Source organism: Agelaius tricolor, unplaced genomic scaffold (genome assembly GCF_023055355.1).
Source record: "Agelaius tricolor isolate 1412-34295 unplaced genomic scaffold, bAgeTri1.0.p SCAF_41, whole genome shotgun sequence".
In the NCBI taxonomy this organism is placed as follows: domain Eukaryota; kingdom Metazoa; phylum Chordata; class Aves; order Passeriformes; family Icteridae; genus Agelaius; species Agelaius tricolor.
Genome location: NW_027269301.1, coordinates 525,387 through 535,597, shown reverse-complemented (window position 1 = coordinate 535,597; position 10,211 = coordinate 525,387).

Below are 10,211 nucleotides of genomic sequence, written 5' to 3'. Positions count from 1 at the left end.
AAAATATGTCAGTGACACCTGACCCACCCTGAGGGTTGCCCAAAGTGGGCGCAGGAGGCCAAGGGGCTCCATCTGCAACAAGCCAAGATGCAAAACCTCCCATCAGCAGCACCTTCCCACCTGTGCAGGCTGGGACACGAGGGACACGCTCGGGGCTGGTGACAGAGAGCAGTGCTGCTGCTGCTGCTGCTGTGAGCTCAGCATCCTCCTGTTGGAATCCAGGACATCCCTCTGGCTGTCCTGGGCTGCCAAGACCCCTGCCAGGGGGCTCAGAGACCCTGGCACAGAGCCCAAGATGCTTGTGGCTTTGATTATGACCCATGGAGCAAGTTACCAACCTTAGATGAAGATCTGCAAGCCACGACAGTTTAAGTAGAATGATAGTGAATTTATCACAGGGTGAAAAATAGATTTTTGGGGTTTTTAGAATGGGGGTTCAGGGGCCAAGATGGAAGAATCTGAACATGTCCTGTCCTCCTCCTCCTCTTCCTCCTCCTTCTTCTTCGCCTCCATCTTCTTCTTCTTCTTGGCCTCCATCTTCTGCTGTGATGTTGGCACTTTTAGATTGGTTTAGAGTAGAAGCTCACTGTCTAACACAGGTGATGGGTATTGGGAAGGAATTGTAAACATTGTACAGGTAGTTTTTAGTATAAAGACATAACACTGCCCTGGGGGCAGGCAGAGTGCCTGGAACTGTCCTGCTGGATGGACCTCGGCTGGACAGAAGACTTTTATAGATAAGAAACAATAAACAACCTTGAGACCGAGAAATGAAGAGCCCTGACTCTGGGAAAAGAGACTTTCTAACACATCTCAGGGTCACTCTGACCAGCTAAAGTCCTGAGACTCCCCTGGCACGGGCACAGGGTTCTCCTGTGGCACTGATGCCAGCGCATCACCCCCGGGCCCCAGGGAGGAGCTGTGTCCCTGCAAGCCCCGCTTGTTCCCCGCTCCACCCCGGATGGACACGGGTGGGTCACAGGGACCGATAAAGCAGCGATTGCCGGGCCCTGAGATGTCACAGCCCTTTTGTGTCCATCACCAGGTGGCGGCAGAAAGCCGCGTTTGGCACCGGGGGAACCGAGCGGGGCAGAGATGGAGAGGTGGGCACGGGGGATGCAGGGCGAGAAGGAGCTGCCCACTGTGACCCCAGGCGCTGGCACCCGGACACGGCTCCTGTCCCGCCACAGCCGCAAAGGGACCGTGATTACCCCAACAAACACCAACCCTCTGTCGTGGGAGTGACGCTGAAACCGCTGAAACCCAAACTCCCCGGAGGAGTGTGGGATGAGAAAAGGGAGCCAAGTGCTGGGACAAATGTGGGGTGTCCAGGAGGCTGCACCGAGGCACTGGGGCACAGAGGTTGCTCTCCATGCCAAACCCATCTCCTGGTTCATGAAGGGCTCAGGAGGTCACAAAAAGTACAAAGCTGCAGCATTGGAGGTCACACAGGCTTCGCTTTAGGATCACACAGTGCTATAGTAGGGACATGGGGACACATGGCACCCCCAAGGGGCCAGCATGGCAAAAATGCTCGTGACAAAGCCCTGAACCTTACAGAATAACAGAATAGAATAGAATAGAATAGAATAGAATAGAATAGAATAGAATAGAATAGAATAGAATAAGAATAGAATAGAAGCAGAATAGAAGCAGAGTAGAGTAGAGTGGAGTAGAAAGAATAGAATAGAATAGAATAGAATAGCATAGAATAGAATAGAATAGAATAGCATAGAATAGAATAGAAGCAGAATAGAAGCAGAGTAGAGTGGAGCAGAAAGAATAGAATAGAATAGAATAGAATAGCATAGAATAGAATAGAATAGAATAGAATAGAATAGAATAGCATAGAATAGAATAGCATAGAATAGAATAGAATAGAATAGAAGCAGAATAGAGTAGAGTGGAGCAGAAAGAATAGAATAGAATAGCATAGAATAGAATAGAATAGAATAGAATAGAATAGAATAGAATAGAATAGAATAGAAGCAGAGTAGAGTAGAGTAGAGTGGAGTAGAAAGAATAGAATAGAATAGAATAGAATAGAATAGAATAGAATAGAATAGAAGCAGAATAGAAGCAGAATAGAAGCAGAGTAGAGTGGAGCAGAAAGAATAGAATAGAATAGAATAGCATAGAATAGAATAGAATAGAATAGCATAGAATAGAATAGAATAGAATAGAATAGCATAGAATAGAATAGAATAGAATAGATGCAGAGTAGAGTAGAGTGGAGCAGAAAGAATAGAATAGAATAGCATAGCATAGAATAGAATAGCATAGCATAGAATAGAATAGAATAGCATAGAATAGAATAGAATAGAATAGAATAGCATAGAATAGAATAGAATAAGAATAGAATAGAAGCAGAATAGAAGCAGAGTAGAGTAGAGTAGAGTGGAGTAGAAAGAATAGAATAGAATAGCATAGCATAGCATAGAATAGAATAGAATAGAATAGAATAGCATAGCATAGAATAGAATAGAATAGAATAGAATAGCATAGAATAGAATAGAATAGAATAGAAGCAGAATAGAAGCAGAGTAGAGTAGAGTGGAGTAGAAAGAATAGAATAGAATAGAATAGAATAGAATAGAATAGAATAGAATAGAATAGAATAGAAGCAGAGTAGAGTGGAGTGGAGTAGGAATGGAATGGAATGGAATGGAATGGAATGGAATGGAATGGAATGGAATAGAATAGAATAGAATAGAATAGAATAGAATAGAATAGAATAGAATAGATAGGATAGCACACAGCCTGGTGGCAGTGTCAGCCCCATAGAGAGGCTCCTCTGACCCCTCTGCAGGTGAAGTGAGACCCTGGAGCATCCCCCATGCTGGGTGTGGCTGCTCCAGAATGTCCCTGCCCAGCCCAGGGCTGCAGGAATGGGCTCACCTTGCACCACCCAGCTGGGCTGAGTGGGCAGAGCCTGTGCCAAGACCCATGCTAAAGCTTTTTTTATAATGCCAGGTGCCTGTGCTGCCCTTTTCTAGCAAGTCAGCACGCCCAGATTCCTTGGAATTTGCATCTTTAGGGAAATGGGGCCATATGGCTCTGTTTTGCCTCCCCAGGTTTTGCTGGCACCAGCACCAGAGGAGGATTCACACCCAGTCAGTGTCTTGGTGCAAAAATAGCCCTGGCAGTGCCCCTTCTGCACGACCAGGAGAGTCAAGGTCCTTTGAAATGAGATGATGTTCCCATAAGGGCAAGAACAAGCTCAGAACGCTGTAGCTTGAATTATTAAACTCTTGCTAAATTGTATTTTGTGCTCTTTTTTTTGAATACAACCCTAAAACTGGGGCTTCTGAGATGACTTCAGTAAACAACCCACGGGAACGTGTCAGCACCTTTAAATCTCTGCCTGGCAGCGCTCCTTCCACTTGATCTTCATTTCTGAATAGCTGCTGCATATTTCATGGAGGAAATATTTCATCCCAATGATTGTCTTGGCCTATTACATTTCAGACCATTTCAGGAAAACAGCAAACTTGGACCAGGGGAAAAATCACTCCATCTAAATGAGAAACACAGCCAGGGCTGGAGGGAGGCTGGCCCTGCAGGGATGGGGGCTCTGCACAGGCTGGAAATGCCCAAACCCTGCTGGGAGCAGCAGTGCTGGTGCCAGGGGAGGCACAGGACCCCGAGCAGGGGGATTTTCTTCCTTCTGCCAACTCCCTTCCCCAAACACGCTGCCCTGTGTCACCAGGGCCAGGAGCAGGGATTTGTCACCTCAGAAGGGAAGAGGGGAGATGGGAAATCAGAGAGGCTGATTAGCACTGGCTGGGGTTTATGTACAAATCACAAACAGGACAGGACTGCTGGGAACGTGTCTTGAGCTGTTTTATTTTCCAGCATCAGCCTCATTCCATGGTGATGACAATGGGAAGATGCCACCAGCTCACATCCCAGGCAGCAGACCAAGAATTTAATGTTACAACTCACTTTATAAGTGTTTGACCAATCCCACAAAGCAAAAGCACATTGACAGTATTTATATCTGAATAGTATATATTCTATATTCTATCCAACCACTATAAGCACAGGTACCTTTGGTTAAACAATGCTTGCTTATTTCAAATACAATATCTGCTTGTGAGCCTTCAAACACAATGCACAGAGCTCCATTATTAAGCTTAGAACTTCCTAATATCTCTCTAGATAAACTTTTCTGTAGCTTAGGGAGTTATTCTAGACAAGTGTTAATACACAGACCATTGTTCTATTTGTCCTTGCTTTTCTACATTTTAAATAATTTTTCTGCTGACCAATCTCATGGCTGCTGCTCAGCTCCAATCACAGTTCTGCTGCCTCTGGGGCCTTTTGCAGCTTTCCCAAACCCTCTGATTTTATGGATTCCCACACTGATCATGTCAGAGGGCTCTGGAGAGCCAAGTTTCCCTGCTCTGGAGAGCACACTGCCCTTCTTTTGGGGGACAAGGAGGGTGCCAAAAAAAACCTGCAGAGACAGAGTCAGCCAGCACACTGCACAGCACAGGCTCTGTGCTTACCAAATGCTCTGTCACAGCCAGCCCACAAACAATCAGCAGCTCCTTTGGAATGGGGTTCAGCGAGGATTCTGCCGCTCTGGAAGAACCCAGAACTGAGGACAGACCTCTCCTGTGTGCTCTCCTGGCAGGCTGGGACAGCTGCTCCAGCAGAGCTTTGATCCCTCTGTGTTTTCAAACCACTGCTGTCTAACACTGATCACAAGACACAGACATCTAAGCTCTCAGGTGCATTCTGACTGGAAGCACGTGGCCTTTCAATAATTTATGCCCGTGCCTAAAAATGGCACGAGGTGTTCGAGGACAACCATGTGCTTGGCATCCATGCTGCATCCCACCAGAGGGAACAGGCTGCCCACCTGAGGCCCTGCTCTGTCCTCAAGGGTTTGTTTTGGCAGCACTGCACAGCCCAGAATGTGTGGGGTGAGTCACCCTGAGCAGCAATGTCCAGGCTCTGCTGCTCTCTGTCAGACCCCAGCTGGGACAACCTGGAACGGGCAGGGTTAAGGCCATTTCTGCAGCTCAGCAATAGAATTAATGGTATTTCAGCAAAAGAGCTGCTCCCCTCCCTCTCTCAGAGGTGCTGCCCCCCAGACCTCGGCTCCCAGAGGTGCAGGGTCTGTAGGGGTCACAGATCCACACCCAAAGCTTCTCACTGCCTTCCGAGATTAAACCCAGTTTTGAAAGGTTTTTGGATCCTTGACTGCCAAGAACCTCTTCAAAAAACACCACTTTCTGTGCAGGCCTCGAGGCAGTGGCCCTGTAATTTCCACTTTTCAGGGAGTTTGCACCAACTCCCCGAGCCCAGCAGTATCTGCTGGGTCAGCTGGGGCTGACGCCTGCCAGGGAGTGGATGGAAAAGCAGGAGAGATGTCACAGCCCTTGTCCACACGCAGAGCAGCAGCTCCAGACCCAAAGCAGTGCCACCCACACCGAAATCTCCCTTATCTCTGGAGCCAGCCCTGTCCCTGCAGCACTGGGGCACAAGTTTCCATCGAGCAGCTGCCACTCAGAGCAGCCCAACAGCTCTTCCAGCCACAAACTGGAGTTTTGCCTCCTGACTCCTTGCTTTTGTCAAACAGAGATTTCCCCCATGGTCTCTGGTGGTCAGGCCTGTGTGATGGAGCCTGGTGCATGCCCAGGGTGGCAGGAGGAGACCTCACCTGGGCACACCTTCCATGCACCAATGTCACCCTGATTTTTTAAGATTTTCTAAGCCTTCTGATGTTTACATTCTTTAACAAACTTTCTCACACAGTTTCTGTAAGTAACTCACTGTTTTGCATTCTTTTATAGAAGAAGAGAAATTTGATGGGCTGTTGGTTTGTCCAGTGTCATTGGAGAGGTGGCACTGTCACCCTCCAACCCACTGTCACTTTTGGAAAGCTATAAATGTTGGAATCAGAAAATAAACTTCCCTTTTCTTCACCTTAAGAGCAGCCGCGTATGGGCTCGTGTTGTTTCGTGTCCTATAGCAACACACCAAACCCCAGAGAGCCTCACCAGCCCTGGCACCACCCCACAGGAGGTGGCCAGCCCTGCCTGCAGGCTCCCTGTGCTCCACATGCCATCCCACCCACACTGCTGGCTCACACTTTCCATCCTCCCCAATCGCTTTGGCCTCCGGGTCCCTCCTTGCCATGCCCAGGTCTCACCCAGGTCACCGCTGAGACAAATCTGTGCAAAAGTTCCTGAGCACCTTTCCTGCTGCTGGGCCAGCCCCCTCCACAGGGATTCCCACAGCCCCCAGGCAGCTCCAGCCTAGTGCTTTGCTGCTTTTGTCCCATGAATATTTGAAATCGAACAGGAACACAAACATTTGGATTCCAGACACTTCCCAATTGCGGCCTTATTTATCATACTTGGCTCTGCTCCTGGAGCTGGGGCCAGAAGAGGCTCTGAATGATTTAAGTGATTTAGCATGCTGTGCATAGATCAATCTCACTCTCCCCTCCAGCCATAGGTTTCCCTTTGTGGTTTGCTGCACACTTATTATATCCATCAATATCCAAGTAATTAAAATCCCCCATTATCTGGGTCCTGGCTCCCTTACAAAGCCCTCATAAGCCATAAACTCGTTCATGATCAACCTCCCTAAAGTGGCTGGGAGTTTGCAGCCCCATCTCAGGGTCCCCAGGCTGCTGTTACATCCTGAAGGTCCCACTGGAGCCATGGCCAATTCCAGCCTGAGCCACGGCTGCCATTCCTCTCCCTGTGCTCTTGGTCTGTGCCAGGACTGCTCATTTCTATCCCCACCTTTCTCCACTCTCTGCTGAGTTTATCTCAGAGCAGCTCCCTCAGCTCCTGCCTCACTTGTGCTGCTGGAGCAGAGATTTGGAGCTGCTGCATTCCTGGGAGCACCCAGGGGCTGCTGGGCTCCAAATGCTGTATCCCTGTTGGGGAGGATGGAACAGGAAAGCCTTATAAACATGATTGTCTGGCAAAAGATTCTGAGAATATAGAAACTGTAAGCCAGATTGAAATGAAAGCAAGCTTTGAGATCCCTCAGTTACTGAACTACTGGAAAACAATGGTGTGGCTGGCTGAAGGTGATCCCCTTTTGATGGAACAACACCCTCTGCCTGCAGACAGGCCCAAGGGTCAGAGCAGACCCTGCCAGCTTGGCAGAAGGGGCCCAAAGAGGAGTTTGTAGGGTTTAAAATGTAACACAGTGTGGTGATGTAATGATTCTTATAGGCTGTATGGAAATGCTGTAGGATCTGTATATTGGACTAGATTGGTTAGTGAGAATCAGAATATTCAACACAGAAGAAGAAGATTTCTTGTATTGGAATGGGAACCTCGCTCTCTTACCCCTTTTACTCTCTCACCCTCTCATCCTCTCTCCCCCTCTCTTCTCTCAGGCCTGCTCTGAGCTGTGCCTGGCAGCTCCCAGCAGGGCCCTGCCCTTGGCCCTTTGCAATAAACCCCAAATTCCCCACCTGGCTGCAGAGATCTCTGCTCTCCATCCATCCCCACCATCCTACCCCTGACACTCCTACACATCCCAAACCTTCCCCTGCTGCAGAACCACCTGCAGTACCTTGGAAAGGCAGCAAGTCCCCAGTGCTGTCACACCTGTGGCCCAAATGTCCCTGCTCTGTGGCCAGGGACCATCCCAGGGCTCTGCTGAGGGGACAATTCCTTCTCACCTGGCCAGGCTCTGTTCCTGCACGCCTTGACCACAGGTCTCTAAGGAATTTATTAATAAAAACCAAATTTGCCTTGTGATTTCCCATTGGGAGGGATCTGAGAGCACAGGAAACAACTGCCTTCACCTTCTTCCTGTGCTGCCACTTGCACAGAGCTCAGGCTGTGCCTGGAGCACTGTGTTCCCTTGGCACAAGCAGGGGCTTATCTGCACCTGGGGAAGGGCTCACCTCTGCAGAGCTACTGTATGATCACAGGCCATGACTCAAGCCAAAAAGTGCAAATTACAGCAAGGGGGAGGAGAGAGGAGCTGCTAAATTACACCTAATATGGAGAAGGATTGGGGAACAGATTGAGACGCCACCACTGCTGGATGGCACAGGGCTGGGAGATGGTAAAATCTTCATTATCAGATAAAGGATGCCCAGAGGGACCTTTGGAAAGGGCTTTTATTTCCCTAAAATTCTTGGTGTCTGTTTGTAAAACATTGCACTATTCCAGCTGTTGGTAAATAAAGAAACCCAAACATTGGCACTAGAATAAAAATAACGTGGGGCAAAGGGTGGGAATAAGACACAGGCAGGTCCTGATGAGAGAGTCAACACTTCTCTGCTGCCCAGGGTGCCCAGTCAGGGTTTGGCCAGGGGTGCATGGTGGCACGTCACTGGTGCCACTCAGAGGATGTGCCAGGACCTGTTTGCCAAGTTAGTCAGCACAGCCCACAGTGCCAGCCCTGGTAAACAAGGGCACCTCTCCCTGTGCTCCTGGTCTGTGCCAGGATGGCTGATTTCTACCCCCATCTTTCTCCACTCTCTGCTGAGTTTATCTCAGAGTAAACAAGGGCAAACACAGATGCTGGTGTCCAGTGGACCTGTGAGGCAATCACCACCCGGCTTCCCAGGAGCTCTACTCAACCTCATTTCTTAGAAAAGAGAAAAAAAAGGAAAAGAGAGAAGGAGCTGCTATTATTGCAGTCAGAGGCTGTGTCATGCTGGGCTCTGCAGCTAAATTTATTCAGTGTTTACTGTAAGCAAGGACAGTGGGAAGCCTTCCGAAACGGCACAGGGGCTGCTCCCATTTTGTCTCAGCTATCAATCACGCCTGGCTTGAGCCATTTTTATCCCGACACAAATGGAAAATATTTTCCTGGTTTCATTTCTACTGATCAAAGATACTTCCTCAACAGAGAGGAGCCCCACAGCCCCAGGGGTGGGTGGGGGGAGAAGTCCCCGAGGAAAGAATTTGCCTGAGGGGAACGTGGGACAGAGCTCAGAGCAGATGGGGCACATCAGGACAGCACCCCTGAGAGGCAGGACACTGTCCCAGAAGTCAGGACACCGTCCCACCAGCCCAGGGGCACTCAGCCAGGCTATTATTCCTTTCTCTTCTCCAATTAATCTGCCAAACCAGCAGCTTGGTGTTCACCGCGTGCCTGCCAAACTCAGCACCAGGAGCACCTTGGGGTGAGGATCCCCTTTGCTGCACCAGCATCCCCTTCCCCAGCTGATCACAGAGCTCAGCAGAAGGGCAGGGGTTGGGGTCAGATATCTGTTTACTTTCTCTGTAAGGTTTCCCTAAACAGCTTTGGAAAATGCTCCTTCCACAGCGGCCGGAACTGACTCAGCTCTGTGCACAGAGGGTGCTGGACATGAGCTCATGGCCTCAGCCACCTGACGTCACACTCAGCACTGTTTACTGACAGACCACAGCTTTTAGTTTAGGTTTTTTTGTTCCCATCAGAGTGGTGAGGGCTCCCCATGTGTCCCCTGACCCTCCAACCTCCCTCGGTCTCACACAGACCCTCGGGATGGGCGGATTCTCTCCACAAGGCAGACACTCAGTCAAACGGGATTTGCTTCTCCCAGGCAGATGCCAACAACTCCAGAGCACAAACTGCTGGCTGGGCTTCTGGTTCGACCCTGAACCACTGAGGGCTCAGATCCCAGGCTCACCATCAGCACTTTTCTGCTCAGCCAGACCCTGCTAGAGGGACTACACTGCTTGCTGTACACACAGCATCAACCCCTCTCCCCTTCCCTCCCCTCCCTCCCAGAACTGAAATCTACTGGCAGCTCTAAACGGGTTCTTTTTCATCTGAACTGCTGCATAAATAACCCAGCAGACAGCCTGAAGCCCCCGCTCGCTGACACCTGACAGCGAGTCAAGGGCAGATCTGGAGAATAAAGACAAGGCTGCCGTGCAAACAAGGCATCACTCACTGAGGCTGAGGCTGAGGCTGGGGCTGTGGGGAAACATCCAGAACATTGCTGGGAGAGTTAAACCCCTCTGGGGGCAGGGGCTGCTGCTGGCAGCACTGGGGCTGGGGGCTCTGCTGGAGCCGGGACACCAGGGGAAGCTCTCCGAGCTGTCCCGAGCTGCCCCGTGTTAGAAGTTAAAAAATCTGCCAATTTTTTTGGGGGGGAAAAAAAGGGTTGCAGAACCAGTCAAACCAGTGGCTGCCAAGGTGAAGTTCTGCCTGTTTGTTCTTGTAATCACCGGTCGTTCTCGTTAATTGCTCCTTTTGTATCGGTAAGGCCCTGCCTGGGGCTAAGC